This window comes from Neolamprologus brichardi, chromosome 3, assembly GCF_056152115.1.
Source record: "Neolamprologus brichardi isolate AB-2024 chromosome 3, ASM5615211v1, whole genome shotgun sequence".
Taxonomy (NCBI): Eukaryota; Metazoa; Chordata; class Actinopteri; order Cichliformes; family Cichlidae; genus Neolamprologus; species Neolamprologus brichardi.
In genome coordinates, this window is record NC_142106.1 from 24250113 (window position 1) to 24268069 (window position 17957).

At 39.0% G+C, this 17957-nt stretch overlaps 2 pseudogenes; one reads left to right on the plus strand and one right to left on the minus strand.

Moving 5' to 3' along the window:
• Positions 1-5181: 5181 nt before the first annotated feature.
• On the plus strand, positions 5182-17236 carry LOC102785954 (GTPase IMAP family member 8-like; annotated as a pseudogene).
• On the minus strand, positions 8726-12492 carry LOC118455693 (GTPase IMAP family member 9-like; annotated as a pseudogene).
• Positions 17237-17957: the final 721 nt, after the last annotated feature.

The following is a 17957-nucleotide window of genomic DNA, read 5'->3' on the forward strand; positions in this document are numbered from 1 at the left end:
GAAACAATTAGATTCACAAACAGGAATGGTTTTACAGGTGGCAACCACCTACATTTTTCCCTCCTCATCTTTTCGGACTGTTTCTTTCAATAGTTTTGCATCTGTCAAGTGTCAATGTTACTACTGGTAGCATTGGTTAAACCAGGACCATGCAGGGTTCACACAGGTAGTCTAACTCCTCCAGGATGGCACATGGATACATTCTAAAAGTTTTGATGGGTTCCTCCTGGTCATGTTAGTGTCCTTGCTCACGTGGTGACACTATTGTAACCAGTATGTAACAAAATATATAAACAATGGGCAGATCAGAAGACTTCATGAACAACAGGAGCCCAGAGGATGGGTAACCACAATGAAAACACAACTGCAAATGATGAAGCAATGGTTCAACTGTATTTGAAATTTGTGCATTGTATTGCATTTACAATAATAACCAAAATTGTGTGTGCGCGCACAGATACCCAAAATTAAAAAAAAGAAAAGAATGTTAGACCCGGGTCTTTTAAAGTGTCAATAGGATCCAGATCAGGCCTGTTTGGTGATCTGGTGAGTTATTGGTGTGAGTTCAGTCCACGATCGATGTATGGTTTGCACTGTTTTGTCCTACCACAGTTCAGGCAACCAGACTTGAAGATTCAATTCCAAATGGGCTGTGGCTCGCCATCCATTGCAATGGAAAATTATTCCTCTTCTGCGGATTTCCACAAAGTCTGTAATCCAAAGTTCTCCGGGGAGTCTCAGCTCCTTTCTCTAACTCAAAAAACCTGACCTAAGAGTGAGGTCAGAATTACTTCAAATGAACATTGTTCACACTTAACTAACAACACTTCTGTTTAAAGTATAAAGCATGAACAAAATGTGTTTCAATTTCTAATGTTGTACAACTAATCAAATTCTAAACGTTTTCATTACATGGCAATGTAACTATCACCAATCATTAAAGCAATCCACACTGCTCATCAATACAACAGATAGACATACTGGTTTTTCTTTAACCTAACAACAGCTAATAAGTTCTCAACTAACACTTAACAACGGGAGTGTGCGTTTGGCTAATACCCGCTAGCTACTTGCATAGTTCTGTCACCATTAGCGTTTGTTTTTTGAAGCGAGCAACGTTAACGTTTCAGGATGCCGATCAGTGGCTATAACAGTTTAGTTACTCACCAGTGCAAAGCACTTCGTACTCATAAAACTAGCTTCGGCTATCCAAATCTGGCGGCTAATCAAGCAGACACCAACAGCTTCGCTGTTTCAACAGCTACCACGTTTTCCCCACAGGTACTAGTGATGGGTCGTTCGCGAACGAAATGGCTCTTAGAGCCGGCTCTTTGACGTGAACGACGCGAGCCGTCTCCTTATCGCGAGCCGTCACGTGGGTTTTTTTTTTTTTCTTTCTCTCAGCCTCTCTCTCGCACTTTTTTTCTGCTTCACTCAGCACGCGAGCCTTGTGCTTTATGCTGGGCAGAGGGGGGAGGGGCGGTAGTTACACTCAGTAGCACAGGAACAGAGCCAGAGGGAGAGAAAGAAAGCCAGGGACAACAACGTCACATTAGAAAGGTATAGTAATCATCCACAACTATTTTCAGTTGCAGATGATAAAGGATTCAGAAAGTTTATTCATGCGGGCCCATATGACAGAGAATATGCATGTTAGTTTTGTTTTCATATTTTAATTTATATTTAATTGTGTTGTGGTTTGCAGGGTTTTGTGTTGTTTCACTTTAAATTTGTAAAAGGAAAAAGCTGAAAACTTAAATAGTTAAAAGTTGAAATGTGAATAGTTGATTTTTGTATTATATGATTTATTTATTACATTTTATGTGGAGTGAATAAATAAAAGTATATTTACGGTGGCCCCTAGAGACAAAGCACATACAAACTTCAAATCACGTACGAACTCTGAAGCACGTACAAACCCTGAAGCACGTACAAACTCCAAAACACGTAAAAACACATACAAACTCCAAAACACGTAAAAACTCCAAAACATGTAAAAACACGTACAAACTCAGAAGCACATAAAAACTCAAAACACGTACAAAAGTCAACAGAAGTGCTCCAGAATGCTAGGTGCAGTGTTGAGCTTTTGTTACCTATGGCTACACAAGCCAGCAAGTACCAAGGACCGGATTTGGTGTGTGGTAGTAACAGGTAAATGAACATTGTTTTTAAATTATTTGAATATATATGAGTGCCTGTGTATAAATACACAAACATGCTTTCAATTGTGTAATTTAAGGCTGTGTCCCAATTAAGAGACCGCACGCTTGAAGTACGCGCACTACGCGTACTACGTACGGTGCGCACTATAAGTACGAGAAGTGCGGAAGTGAGAGGCTTGTGAAATGGGACAGTCTGGCCTTCGTCGCGCTGTTCAGGTTGCCTAGCAACCATTATACTAACTGCGAGGAACGTTTCATACAGCTTTGTGTGACAGAAATGAAGGAGAAAAATGTTTTGTTGGTCATTCATTTTTGTCATGACATCACTGTGATTAGTTGAGTATCTGAGGCTGAGACCACAGGACTGTGAAACATGATTGTTGGGCTTCATTTCTGTACTGAACAGTCATTTCAAGATTAGTTAGTAAATAACAATTTACGGAGCCCCGCAGGGGACATGGGAGAAAAAAAAATTAAGACGGACTTTTCTCGCAAAACTAACTCGGGATCTCGCAAAACAAACTCGGGATCTCGCAAAACTTTTGCGAGATCTCGCAAAACAAACTCGGGATCTCGCAAAACTTTTGCGAGATCTCGCAAACGTTTTAGCCGCATTCTTCGGATGCTGGCTCGAAGCCGACCGGGAGGTCGAGGCACGATGTGCCGGGAAAGTGGTGTTCCTCCCGGCTTTAGTAGGTCTCGACCTCCCGATAGCTCGAAGCTAATGGGAAGAATGCGGCTAAAACTTTTGCGAGATCTCGCAAAAGTTTTGCGAGATCCCGAGTTTGTTTTGCGAGCTCTCGCAAAAGTTTTGCGAGATCCCGAGTTTGTTTTGCGAGATCTCGCAAAAGTTTTGCGAGATCCCGAGTTTGTTTTGCGAGATCTCGCAAAACTTTTGCGAGATCCCGAGTTTGTTTTGCGAGATCTCGCAAAACTTTTGCGAGATCTCGCAAAAGTCCGTCTTAATTTTTTTTTCTCCCATGTCCCCTGCGGGGCTCCGTAACAATTAGCTGATGTTGTTCATGAGACTAAAATCATCTCACTGTGGTAATGTAAATATATTATGGCCAATATTATAGTATTGTCAGATTATTATGATATATATATATATATATATATATATATATATATATATATATATATACATACACATATATATACAACCAAGTTAACGCTGAAAGTACGAACATCACTAATGTCACATAACTTTGCCAACATGTGGCCAATAGTAATGTTTTAATGTTCTTAAACATTCGCACATAAATAAGTGACGTCATATTCAGTACTTACCTTTGACAGTTCGGCCGCTCCCTTCTGCCGTATTTTGCGGCAAAATTATCCACACCCACCGCCGCGCTATGAATTGTGGGATATATGGGACCACGAAGCGTGCACCGGACCACGCTTGATATTTGGGGAAATCGACGGCGCATTTGGAGTATGCATTTGAAGTACACTTCGAATTGGGACAGCCGTCGTCGCGTGGCGGTGACGTAATCGCACTTAAAATGCGTACTTCAAGCGTGCAGACCCTGAAATGGGACACAGCATAAGTGATCTAGTAGCTCTGCTTTGGAAGTTCAGTTCATGCTAGAAATGTGTTTTGGAGTTTGTACATGTTTTGTCTCTAGGGGCCACCGCATATATTTATATATAAACATATATAAATAAAACCACTTTTTTTACGTTAGTAATTCCTTTTGTGCATAATTTAATATTATTGTTAATAATAAATTAATTAAAGCAACAAAACAACCTGAAGAGCAGGTTCGGAGCCGAAAGAGCCGGCTCTTTTTAGTGAGCCGAACCGAAAGAGCCGGATCTCTAAAAAGAGCCGGAAATCCCATCACTAACAGGTACAGCTATGGCGCGTGTGGTCTAAGCAGCCTTAGCAGCGCAACCAAACATGAAAACACAAGGCGAGACAAACAATCCCATTGGTTGGACTGCATTTGTATCCAGGTCAAAAAATAACCTTTGATAAACAAACATAAATAAATAACACAAATAATGCAATTCCATACAAAATAATTTGGATTTTTTCTTTAGAGTCTCTCTCCAATCATGAGTGTTTTTAACTGAACAGAATAAAACACCTTTAATAATAATTACAATAAACAGTCTCTAATTGCATCTGTTTGCCACTGGGCTACACTATGCAGGCACTTCTTGGAGGATAAAGGAATTGACACCAGTGCCTGGCCAGTGGTGTCAATTCCTAGAGTCTTCTCACCTGATCTAGATCCAATAGAACACCTCTGGGACGTTGTGGTCCATCTGATGCTACCTGGTTGCACCTCAAACTGACCAGGATCTAAACTTTTATTGTGAAGTAGGCACATGTAGTCTCTTCTTCCTTTATGTCATCTGTAAGATCTTAAAGTTATAATTGGTGAGTACAAAAAACATTTTTCAAAATGTTTTTTTTTTTTGTTCTCTTGAATACTGTAACGTATAAGAATGCATAATTTTATCAGCTCAAAACATTTCTATCTAAAAAGAGCTGTAAATTAAGAAAACTAATATATGAATCATGATTTAAAAAGTTGAATTTGTATTTACAAATACAAATTCAACTGTCTCTATAATTGACACTCCTGGTTTCTTTGACAATCGCACGTCTGAAGAGGATCTGAGGAATTAGATTACAAGGAGTGTCATAAAGTGTTCTCCTGGACCTCACGGTTTTCTTATTTTACTGAAAGTGGAGAGATTCACAGATCATGAAAACGAGGTTTATTACCAAAATAAAATAGTCTTTGTCTGAAGAATCTTTCAGATATGTTGTGCTTGTGTTTACTCATGGTGACAATCTTTCTGAAGGAATGCAGATTGAAGAGTTTTGCAGGAGCAACAATGTCTCTGTGAGTTGTGAGAGAGATGTGGTTGGCGCTGCCACGTCTTTGATAACAAATACTGGAACAACAACCCGCAGCATGAATACAGAAACATCCAGCTGCAGAGGGAAAAGCTGCTCAACACTATAAAAGAGATGGCGAGGAACAACGGCGGAGGCTGTTACACAAATGAGATGCTGCAAGAAGTGGAGAAGGCAAAACAACAAGAGGAAGAGAGAATTAGATCATTATCAACAAACATGTCACAGGAAGAAATTAGAGAGGAGGCAGAGAACAGAGTCTACAATACTCTCAAGATGGCTGCTGGTGTTACCACAGGGATGTTGTTGGGAGCACTGCTTGGTGTGCCGGGAATGATTGCAAACGTTGCTAAAATACTGAGGGCTTTAAAATACCAGCAAGTGCCGTAGTGACAGGAGTGGCAACACAGGGAGAACTTCCAACGACTGGTGTTAAATTAGATACAGTTGCACGCCTTGCTGCTGCTGCAGGAGCAATAGGTGGAGGTTGCATAGGATATCGTGAAGCCGATGAAGCATATTCAATAATAGAGGCAGTTATGAACACAGCTGAGGCTCTTGGTGTACTAGCTGTAGAAGCAGGAAGAACTCTCACAAACCCTAATACAGAACGTGTTAATCATTTAGAAAAAAATGAACACATTTCAAGACACGTGTAATGCTCTAAACTCCTTATCATCATTTTATAACCATTTTAAAGTGTCACATTTGAACAGCACATATCTGTATTAATTCTTGATTACTTTGTTGGGCTAAGGCAAGTATTGCTTGGTTGCTTGTGAATTTCATTTGTTTGTTTGTGGTAAATGTGCTGTGATAATCCTTAATAATACATTTGTAATAATTCATGCTGCTGGGTGTGGGTTTAAATTGGTTTCATTTTTCAGTACCTGTGTATAATAAATGTAAAAAGTTTAGTTCCCCATTCCTCTAATCAACGTCTGTGTATGTAGAGCCCTTCATCCTGACATCCTTTTGTCTTCCATTATTCCTGTTTTCTCCCCCAGTATGACTTCTGTTTGTATCCATGGACTTTGTTTTCTGTTGATGACAAAATAAAGTTTTGCCTTTGGTTTAATTCTGTCCCTGGAGTCATCAGTACATTAAAACATTAATACAGTAGCTCTCAGATACTGGAGTACCTGGAGAGAACCTGGGGATAACATCCAAACTCCACTAAGAAAGGCCCAGCCAGGCAGTCAAATTCAACTCAGGACCTTCTTGCTGTGAGGCTGTGAAATTGGATTTGGATTATGAACCATATTGCAATCAATGTTCTTATATAGTAGAATTAAAATTGCATTTTCAATCACCGGTTAGTGGCCAGTTACGTTCTTTGGTGCTAGTATAAATATTAGCTGTCATCTGAGCATCCCTCCATCGATCACCTGTTGCTGTGCGCATCCAGATCAAAACGGTATTTCTGATCACCTGACCTTCACAGCTGTCACAGGTAAGAGTCATGTGTCCCTGTTGTCCTAATTGGCCATATTTTTGTTGACTGATGCTCCTCATGTCTTTGTATAGATCACCTGCGGATTGTTTAACTGTTAATACTAATTCGACTTTGCATTACGGGAAGTCTGTGTCTGGGTGGGCGGCTGATAGCTTTACAGCGGGACCACTACTGCTTCTCTGGGCTACATTACAGAAGCGCTGCTTTGACTTTCCCTTCTAGCGTTCGGGTTTCCTTCTGCCCATTTCAGTAACTGGATGGACAGTAATTTACTTTACTTTTTTGCTGTTGACTTCATCAACAGTAAAAAAGGACAATGCTATGTTAATGCCCAACATTAACATTAGCCCTAAAAAAATAACAGAGACTAAAAAAATATTTTTGTTGCTGGAAAAAAAGTGGAGTTGGAACAAGTGCAGGAGGAAACACAATCATAGGAAAAGAAAATCAATATTATCAGCTCTTTATTTGTGACAAAAAAAGGAAAGTAAAATGAGACCATAACACTTTTACAGTAAATCTGAAGTGAGGGCAATGAAGTGTTGAAGATGTTATCTTGTTTGTCTTCCTCTCAACGTTTATTGTTTTCCTAAGCTTGTTCCTTCACCTCGATGAAAATGTCATATAAGGAGATAGGACAGGCTTTTGAAACACAGCAAAAAAAACTGGCACATGTCAATATTTGGAAAAGAAAATCTTGGTGAATGCACACAGCATGAGAAACGAGTTAACCATTTGTAATATATGGTTTCTGATCCACTTTAGAATCTGCCAAAAACAGTGTCACTGAGATAATAACACAATCATACCAAATTAACTGAAATTATTAAATTTACTCAGTACTGGAAATATTTTTTCATAATGTACCATGTACATGTACCAAGAGGTCAGTTACTAAAGCGCACACACATTAAACCAATGAATTTCATTATTTTCTTCCTGGCAGTGACAGTAACTCTATAACCCAAATGGACTATAAATAAGAAAAAAAAAGAAAGACAAAGAATACAAAGTAATAATAAATTTACACAAACTTGACTGAAGTCATGTAAAAAGGCTATTCTGTGCAAAGTTACTGTTAATTTATGTGTAACACACTGAAAACCAGTATTATACAAAGAGTTACAGAGAGTCTCTTGTCCGACTGATCTTTATTACCATATAAATGAAACACTTTCACAACACTGGGGGATCATCTGCAATTTAAATTTATTTTTTGTAATCATTCTAGAAAATAATAAACAAAAATCTCCTTCTCCACCAGGTGGCACCAATTGACTATAAAGTTTTGGTGAACAGCATTTCTTGTTGTTATGGTTACTCCTTCTCCCCAACAGGCTACACAGATTTCTCTCTTTCCTCACCTCTGCACAGGTTTTCAGTTGATTCACCTCAGACTTATCTATCACTGAGTAAGTGAAGGGTCAAGGTTGAAGTTCTTTGTGTTAGCTGAAAACTGAAATAGCTATTAGCGACCTGCAGGAGAGATACTATCTGTGTGAAACTTGGACAATGTTTTAATTACACTATATGACCTCATCCAAAATTTGAGGACCTCTTGCACCCTAAAGAACGAGCAAACCCACTACTCCAACATGCAATGCATACAAGACATCAGCAAAGAGAACAGTTTAAGTCTTACTTTAAACCGCAGATAGCATACATTGCAGGACTGCGGCTTGACCAAGACGGGAGGATGCTAAAGCCTTGTTGATGTCAGAGGTCAGAGGTGAAAGGCCAGACTGCTTGTTATACCTACAGTTTTGTGGCTGTGGCAGGAGAACACGGTCTTTGGCTTCTCATCCTCAAGTCCTCGTCTGTATCACTGAAAACCATATATTCAGTTTAGGTTTGAACTCCTGAGAAATTTTTACTCACCAATAATTTATCTTATGATAAATTCTAATAATAAACTGTGCTTTATTGGAAGAGTTGAATTTTCACTAACACAAAGATACAAAAACACATTTGAGGCATAGTTCAAACTGTATAATAACATTTATATTAGTAATTATAACAATAACATGTTATTTAGTAGTCCTGTTCATTATACTTCAAATCACTTGCATGACACAAATCTACAATTTATTCTTGTAAAATAAAATAAACAAACAGAACGTAGTTGATGTAAAACACTTTGTTCCTTCTTTTTTTTCTCTCTGTGACATCAGTGTGTGTGTTTTACATTTCCACTGCTGCATTGTGATGCGATGTGGTCACAGTTTTTTAAAAAAGCAGTGCACCAACGAACACAGCTACACCTACCAGGACTTTGACAGATTTTTTGGTTGTGTATTTGGTCAAAAGTCTGTAGACTCTGTGGAGAGAGGTTGATAATGATGATGGTTTAGTGCGCTCTTCTTGTTGTCTCTGCCAGTCTTTCAGCATCTCAGTGGTGTAGCTGCCTCCTTTATTTTCCATCAGCATGTTCTCTATTGTGTTGACTAGCTGTGTCACCTGGAACTGGTTGCTCCTGTACCTGTCCTGCTGGTTTTTCCAGTACTTATTATCTACAACGTGGCACCCACCACCACACTTGTCTACCAAATCTTTCAGAGGTTTGTTATTTGTGACAAACTCCTCGATGCTCATTCTGTCAGGTAACTGGTCACCATCCGTGAAGACAACTGTAGAATATTTAAATACCTCTGCAGAAAAACACTCCTGCAGTTTCCTGATGACAGTCGTCTCCTGCTCTGTGAATTTCTCCACTCTGAGCACAATAATGAAAGCGTGAGGACCAGGAGGGAACTTTGTGACACAGCTTTGTATCTCATGCTTCAGCTCCTGCTCTGAACGTCCTGGACTAAAAAACCAGGAGTGTCAATCAAAGTGAGATTTCTTCCAATGACAGATCAAGACTTTGCTATACAAACATTTGCTTGTGAGTCAGAAAAATTTAGGACTTGGAACTCATTCCTTCCTAATATAGTGTTAGCGATGCTGCTCTTCCCAGCTCCAGTTTTCCCCAGCAGGATGATCCTTGTGTTTGGCACTAGAAGAAAAAAAGTTTACAATTACAACTTTCAAATTTTTTTCTGACTGTAGGCCTAATTGTGGTGTTTGTATATCTTATTATTAATGGATATATGTTCAAATAATTCAGTGTTGTCATAGTTTCCGTTATTGGTTTTTGACTCCTGTTTTTAGCAGATGGTGTTACTTAGAGTGAGTAACAGTTTTGAAGCTCTGGGTTTTGGTTCCTGTTTAACTTCATATGGTGACTTTCAGTTTTTGGTTATTTAGTTTTCTTTTTTTCTTTCTACTGTGTTCTGTTTTGATATGTTTTCATTTGACATCACCTTTCAAAAAACCTTTCTTAAATAATCTACTAGCCTTACTATCCCAGTGTGTTTTACTACCTACAAAGGTTTTTCCACACGAATGTTAGTCAGAGATGTGTTAATCTGACAGCAGAAAAAGTCAGTAAAACTAAACACCACAAAGCTGATTAATGATAAAATCAAAACCATCTAAGGTCTGACACACTCACACACACACACACACACACACACACACACACACACACACACACACACACACACACACACACACAAATGAGTTAATGTAAATGTAAAGATTGCTCCTTGGACTAAAAACACATACAGTTGGATAAGAAAAAAGGGATATTCCACAACAACAAAGGTTAATCGGAAAGAGGAAGCATTATTATCCCTGCAGCAACATCTTTATATCCAGTGGGCATATAACACCATGTTGGGTCAGTGTATTTTTCCCCACTATCTCTGAAGATTAACCTATTCTTTATTATTTGTTCATTCATTTTATTTTTAGTTCATTTATATAAAAAGAAAAAGCTTGTGTATTTGTAGCTTTAAATATTTATGTGAGAAACGATGACCCAAATTAACCCACACTGTAAAACATTTTGTTTCAACTTAAAAATATGATGTAAAGCAGCGGTCCCCAACCGTTTTTGCGCCACGGACCGGTTTATGCCCGAAAATATTTTTATGGACCGGCCTTTAAGGTGTTGCGGATAAATACAACAAAATAAAACTAGTACCGGTACAGAAAAAAAGAAAATTTATTCATAACACACGTGAAAAGACCAAGGAAAACCGAGTAAACGATAAAAACTATAACAAAATAACGCTGACAACTGATAAAAACCCTGAAAACCATACATTTCACACCTGAGCCTCAACTCTCGCCCGGTACCAAACGACTCACGGACCGGTACCGGTCCGAGGCCCGGGGGTTGGGGACCGCTGATGTAAAGGGCTGCCTTAAAATTTTAAGTTAAGTCAAGAAATAGAGTTTGTTCTTGTAACACAACCAAATGCTATGTTGATGAAAAATCACGTTGTCTAAACTTTCGTCTTAGTTTAGTTGACTGAGATTTGTTAGCCAGTTCAACTCCTTTAATTGTCATTTTTACTTGGGAAAACCCTTTCAGCTAAATTAAAATAATCTATTGTTTAAACTCTTGTCCTAGTTCAGTTGACTTGGGTTTTTTAGTTAATTCAAATACTTTAATAGTTCTTTTAACTTAGGAATCTATTTTAGCTTAACTAACAAAATCTGTTAGCTAAGTTGATTTAAGTTTATTAATTAACTGAGCTCCTTAAGGTAGCTGAGTGAACTTGTAAATCAGTTTCATTTTAATTAGAGTTGATTGACTGGATGTAAAGAAAAATGTGTATTGAACATCTTAAGTATTTTTGGAGCCTTCCAACATCCATTTCAGCAAAACTACCTGTTAGGTTTATCTTAGAGCTCAGGTTTAAATATCTACATTCCTTTAAATTAATTTTCTGTTGTTTACAGCAAAAAATAAAAACCCACAGATTCCATTAAAGTGTATCTGATCATTTCAGGCAGAAAGGTTGTTTTAAGAACATGACAAGACAATTACTCATGAGCACCCAACATTCAACATTTATTGTGTCATCTTAGTCATCTGAGAAACAGAAAAATCAGTGACGTAGCTCATCAGGCTCACAATCCATCAAAACTCAAAGGTTGCTCCCTGTGAAACAATAAATTTGAACTTGGTCTTGAGCCCAGTTTGGGGGAAGATTAAATTCTGACCAAGACTTTAGGAGCCGTAGTGATTCTTGTGAATTGTGGTCAACAGAACCCTCACCATGGCATAATCTTATCAGACTTTCAACAGGATGAGATAAAACCTGCTTTGTTACAATTAACAACATAAAGTCTGTAATGTATCAACGGGACACTTGCTATTTTAGAAAAGTTATTCTTTACATTTGCAAAATTTTTAAACTTCATTGTGCTCAGTCACACCTGTTAGCATAAAACTTGAAATATTAAAATAGTACAAAACCTTTGATGAGTGACAGTAAAGATCAGTTTATAACAACTAAGACATCAAACTCTTCTATTTGTCTTCATTTACAATTGCAACAAATTCCACAGAACCAATTGCTCTGAAAATGAGTGCATGCTTCTGAAACATTTGATAATATGGATATTTCAGAAACATTAGTTTGAGTCTGCTTAGTTGGAAAACAAAGGAAAAACTACAGACTTGCATGAGATAAGTATCTGCAGAGTCCACCATTATATTGTTGTTCACATAAGTTTCTTAAACCATGAACAAATGAGTAATTGTCTAATCTGGAATGTAAGGACTGGTCATTTAGTGACATACATACAAGTATCAAAAAACAAACAGTAAAATAAAAACTGTCCTTAACACAAAGGCAATTGTATGCTGTGAGCATACAATTACAGTTCTGCATGGCTTTCTGCAAGAGTCTGTTTCTTAGACCATGCACTAGTGAGACACACTGCCTTCCACCAATGTTCATTAGGACGTTCTGAATGACTTCAAAGATGCCCTTAAGTTCCTTTGGATAGTCTATGTTGAAGGCAAAAAGAAGACCCATCAGCATGGAAATGGCACTTGAGACATCCCTCAGATTAGACAGGATTAGTGCCGCCTCAAGGACAACCAACACATCGATGATGTCTTCTTCTTTCACCATCACAATGACAACTTTCATCCTCTTAGAAAACATGTCTTCAATACCTGTCGGCTATAAAAGGGTTCAAAGACAAAATAATAATAATAATAATAATAATAATACACAATATCCCTTGTGCTTAAGAATTCATGTTTTTTTTTTAAAGAAGAGCCATAATGATGCCTTGGATGATGCTGATTGGCTTTGGGTAACGCTTATTAGTTGTTAACGTTTTTTCAGAATGAGATATGCACCCCATGTTACAAATCCATTTCTTGCTTTAAACAAAGACCATGTTCATAAATAACTGAGCATGTCTTCAATTGCAGAATACAAACAAAAAATTTTATTTAAATTTACTTATGCTAAATATTGGCTGTGCTCTAAACCAAATGTGGCTGAGAATAAATGTGCAAACTGGAGCTACACTACAAGATCAGATTGTGGCTCCACAGACAATGCTTCTTTAATCAGTAAGAGTTTATTTTTCCCCTTATATTAACAGCATGAAAAAAGAGCATATAGACATGGCTGGACAGGTTGCATAACTGGGGCGATCGTGGCTCAAGAGTTGGGAGTTCGCCTTGTAATCGGAAGGTTGCCGGTTCGAGCCCCGGCTTGGAAAAGTATAAAATACTTAGTCATTTGTTTAATAGTAATTTAACATTATATAATTCACATATAAAACTATGAATTGTGATTTTAAATGGTTTAAAAGGATGTAGAATAGCATATTTAGGCAAGTATATTTCTCCTCTTTTTATCAAGAAGCAAAGATGAAAAGGGAAAAAAAAAAAAGAAACAGGGCAGAGTTCGGTGGTTGAATCATCCGTCCCCACTAATGCCAAAACCAAATCTACGCCCTTGGTACACATGACAAGTTTTTTGAATCTCTTTAATGTTGAATCTTAAATTATTTTGCAGCTGCTCTATTCCCATGTTGAACAGTATATTAATGACTAACCTTGTGTTGTGGATGGATTATCTCAGTTGTTCTCCTGACTGATGTTTGGTCTGTTTACAGCATCCTGCCATGCGAATGCATTTGTCCCTAACCATTGGGAACCCTCACCTTAACCAGCACTTTAATGATGTTACATAGTGTTTTCCAAAGCGATTTAACTAAAATGAATAAACATGTGTAGATTGATACCAAACGGTTCTCATGTTTCCTCATTTTTCCACTCTCGGCATTTAGGAACGTGTTGGGTGTTCTCCTTGGACTTGCATGGGTTTCCCCCAGTTACACCAGATTCCTCCCACAGTCCAGAAACAATTTGATTTGATTTCAGATATTATGTGGATGTGAGGCAGATGAAATCCTTGAAGAAGCCTAAAGTGCTCTATGAATGTATGATTAATGTGTGAATTCTTGTTGAAAGGATTTTGAGTGGCCATTAAGACTAGAAACGTCCTACATGAATGCAAATATATTACATTTTCACCTCCAATGTAAAAAAAATAATATAAAATTAAACAAACTAGAATCCATTTGTTTCTGTTTTTGTTTCTGCTATGATTTGCCGTTAGTTAGGTTTCTGTTCTGTGCTTACCCTGGTCCCACTTCTGTGTTCTGTCTGTCTATGGTGTCACACTGTCTGTTTGTGAATCTGTCTATTTAGTTCAGTGTCTTGTCTGGTTCTCTGTGTCTGAGTTTCCTGTTTTATTCTGAAGGTCCCCGTCTCATGTGAGTGTGTTCAGTTTACGTTTCCCCTGTCCCGTCAGCTCTGACTTCTTCCAGGTGTGTTGCCCTCCTGTCTGTCATCCCCTGATTACTGCTGTGTGTATTTAAGCCCAGTGTGTTCTCCTGCCTGTTGCCGGTTCGTCTGTGTTCCTCGTCTGCGTCTGTCTGCCTCTCTCCCCGTTTTGTATGTTCTGAGGTTTGTTATTTAGTTTTTCCAGTTCAGGTTTCTTTAGTTCCCTGTCATCCCTCACTGCCTGTTTGCCACTACACCACCCTGTAAATAAACATCACTCGAATCATCAGTCATCGCCTGCATTTTGGGTCCCCCTTTCCTCCAACACCACACGGCTCACCTCAGCAGCCGTGACACTAACAGATAGCTATCAGACATTAATACAGAGACCAAAGGAAGGTTTGGGAAGGACCTGAGCTGTTGTTTCACTGAGTGTGGGGAAAGACGTGCAGGTCCCACACATGCATAAAGTCAGGATGCACAGAGTTGGTGAACCTCTGCACATCTTTACTTCTTAGTAATTCTGCTTTTCTGAGATGCTCTTTTTATTCCCAATCTTGTCAGTGAATGGGTGCAAAACTAGTTGCAAACTGTTCCTCCAGCTGGTTCATTTTCAGTACCACTGCCATCAAATTCAAAATGGGCCAATATTTTCTATTAAATATTAAAATATCACAGTTTAAACATTTGATAAACTTTCTCTGCTATATTGTGAATAAAAATGGATTTCTGAGATTGTAAAATTACTGCTTTCTGTTTTTATTTACATTTAACACACTATACCAACTTTTTTTTTTTATTGAGGTTGTACTTCTTTTACAAGAACACTTACAAAAGCAGTCCTGTCATTTCTCTATAATTCTGTAACTTCACATTGGAAAAACACATGAGCAGTGTGTTGCGCCAGAGCATACATGACTGAGCATACATGATTTTGGTAGTTTTTTGCCAGAGAGGCCAGAACTCAGGATTTTGCTTCTTGGAAAAACTGGAGTTGAAAAGAGTGCATCGGGAAACACCATCCTAGGAAAGGGGAATGCTTTTGAATTGACATCATCAGAGTGTCAGAAGAAAGCAGGAGAGTTTGGAGGTCAAAAACTGGCTGTAGTTGACACTCCAGGTCTGTTTGACACCCGTAAACCTGAAGAGGAGTTGACAGCAGAGATGGAGAGAACCATCTGCTTTGCTGCTCCTGGTCCTAATGTGTTCCTGGTTGTGATTCGGGCCAACAGATTCACTGAAGAAGATCAAGAAACAGTGAAAATCATTCAGAAGATGTTTGGAAAAAGGTCAGCATGTTTCACATTAGTTTTGTTCACCCATGGAGATGACCTGAAGTTAGATGGAGACACCATAGACGAATTAATCAGTAAAAATCCAGCTCTCAGTGGCTTCATCCGTCAGTGTGATGGAGGATACCGTGTTTTTAACAAAGACAAGGATTCTTCTCAGGTCAGAGAGCTGCTGGAGAAGATCAACACCATGGTTCAGAGAAATGCAGGAAGATACTACACAGTTGAAATGTTCAGAGAGGCTGACCTCAGGATTGTTCTTATTGGGAAAACTGGAGTTGGGAAGAGTGCATCAGGGAACACCATCTTAGGGGGAAAAGCTTTTAAATCCGCAGCAGGTTTTTCCACAGTAACATCAGAGTGTCCGAAGAAACCAGGTCAGTTTGATGGTCAAAAACTGGCTGTAATTGATACTCCTGGCTTATTTGACACCAGAAAAACTGAAGAGGAGGTGAAGGAAGAGATCAGTAGCTGCATCAACCTTGCTGCTCCTGGTCCTCATGTGTTCCTGGTTGTGTATCAGGCCAACAGATTCACAGAAGAAGAACAAAAAACTGTCAACATCATTCATGTTTGGAGAACCGTCAGAATGTTACACTATGGTCTTGTTCACCTGTGGGGACAATCTGGAGAGAGATGAAGTCACCATAGAAAACTTGATCCATGATCATCAAACTCTCTCTGACTTCATCAGTCAGTGCGGTGGAAGATATCATGTCTTTAACAACACAGTCAAAAATCCCTCTCAGGTCAGAGAGCTGCTGGAGAAGATCAACACAATGATTGCGAGAAATGGAGGAGAGTACTACACCAATGAAATGTTCAGAGAGGCTGAGAGAGCCATGAAAAAAAGAAGCTGGCCTCAGGATTGTTCTTGTTGGGAAAACCAGAGTTGGGAAGAGTGCAGCAGGAAACATCATCTTAAGGGGAAAAGTATTTAGATCAACAGCTTCCTCTTCCTCTGAAACATCAGAGTGTCAGAAGAAAACAGGTCTGTTTGAAGGTAAAACACTGGCTGTAGTTGATACTCCAGGTCTGTACAAAACTAAACTAACTAAAAAGGAGGTGAAGAGAGAGATTTTTAGATGCATCTCCTTTGCTGCTCCTGGTCCTCATGTGTTCCTGGTTGTGATCCAACCAAACAGTTTCACCAAAGAAGAACAAAAAACTGTGAAAATCATTCAGAAGATATTTGGTGAACAAGCAGCTGATTACACGATGGCCTTGGTAATCCATGAAGATGATGTGAATGAAGACACCATAGAAGAAGCAATCAAACGTCCAGATCTCAGTGACTTTATCAGTCAGTGCGGTGGAGGATATCATGTTTTTAACAGCAGAAACAAGGATCGCTCTGAGGTCAGAGAGCTGCTGAAGGAAATCAACAATCTGACTGAAAGAAATGGAGGATGCTGCTACACCACCAATATGTTTGAAGAGGCAGAGAAAGCCATAAAAACAGAGATGGAACGACTTCAGAAAGAAAATCCAGAGATGACGGCCAAAGAAGCAAGACACAAAGCAGAAAGAAGGAACGAGTTTACTAAGGGGAACTGGGATGACATTATTGGTGGAACTGCTGCAAAAGGTAGTGCTGGAGTTGCTACTGCTGTTGGTGCTGTAGTTGCTGTTGGAGTTGGATTTTTAGTTCGAGGAGTGCAAGGTATGGGAGCTGCAGGGGCGGCTGGAGCTGCATCAAGAGCTGCAGTGGATTCGGCATTAAAAACTACAATTTTAAAATTTAAATTGGGGGATTGTGTTACACAGTTATACTCAGTGGAAGTCAACATTTAGAGTGGGGCAAAAAGTATTTGGCAGCCACCGATTGTGCAAGTTCTCCCACTTAAAAAGATGAGAGAGGCCTGTAATTTTCATCATAAGTATACCTCAACTGTAAAGAACAAAATGAGAAAAACCCCCCCCCCCAGAAAATCACATTGTCTTTTTAAAGAATTTATTTGGAAAATAAGTATTTGGTCAATAACAAAAGTTGATCTGAATACTTTGTTATATACAATGACAGCGTTCAAACGTTTTCTGTAGTCTTCACAAGGTTTTCACACACTGTTGCTGGTATTTTGGACCATTCCTCCATGCAGATCTCCTCTAGATCAGTGATGTTTTGGGACTGTCGCTGGGCAACACAGACTTTCAACTCCCTCCACAGATTCTCTGTTGGATTGAGGTCTGGAGACTGGCTAGGCTACTCTAGAACCTTGAAATGCTTTTTACAAAGCCACTCCTTCATTGGCCTGTCCCTTTTGCAGAAAAACAGCCCCAAAGCATGATTTTTCCACCCCCATGCTTCACAGTGGGTATGGTGTTCTTGGGATGTAACTCAGCATTCTTCCCCCTCCAAACATGGTAAGTGGCGTTTATACCACATAACATTCTCGCCTTCCTCTGGATCATCCAGATGGTCTCTGGCAAACTTTAGATGGGCAAGGGGACTTTTTGAGCACTGCAGGATTTTTTTCCACACCTAGTGTGTTACTAATCTTTGTTACTGTGGTTC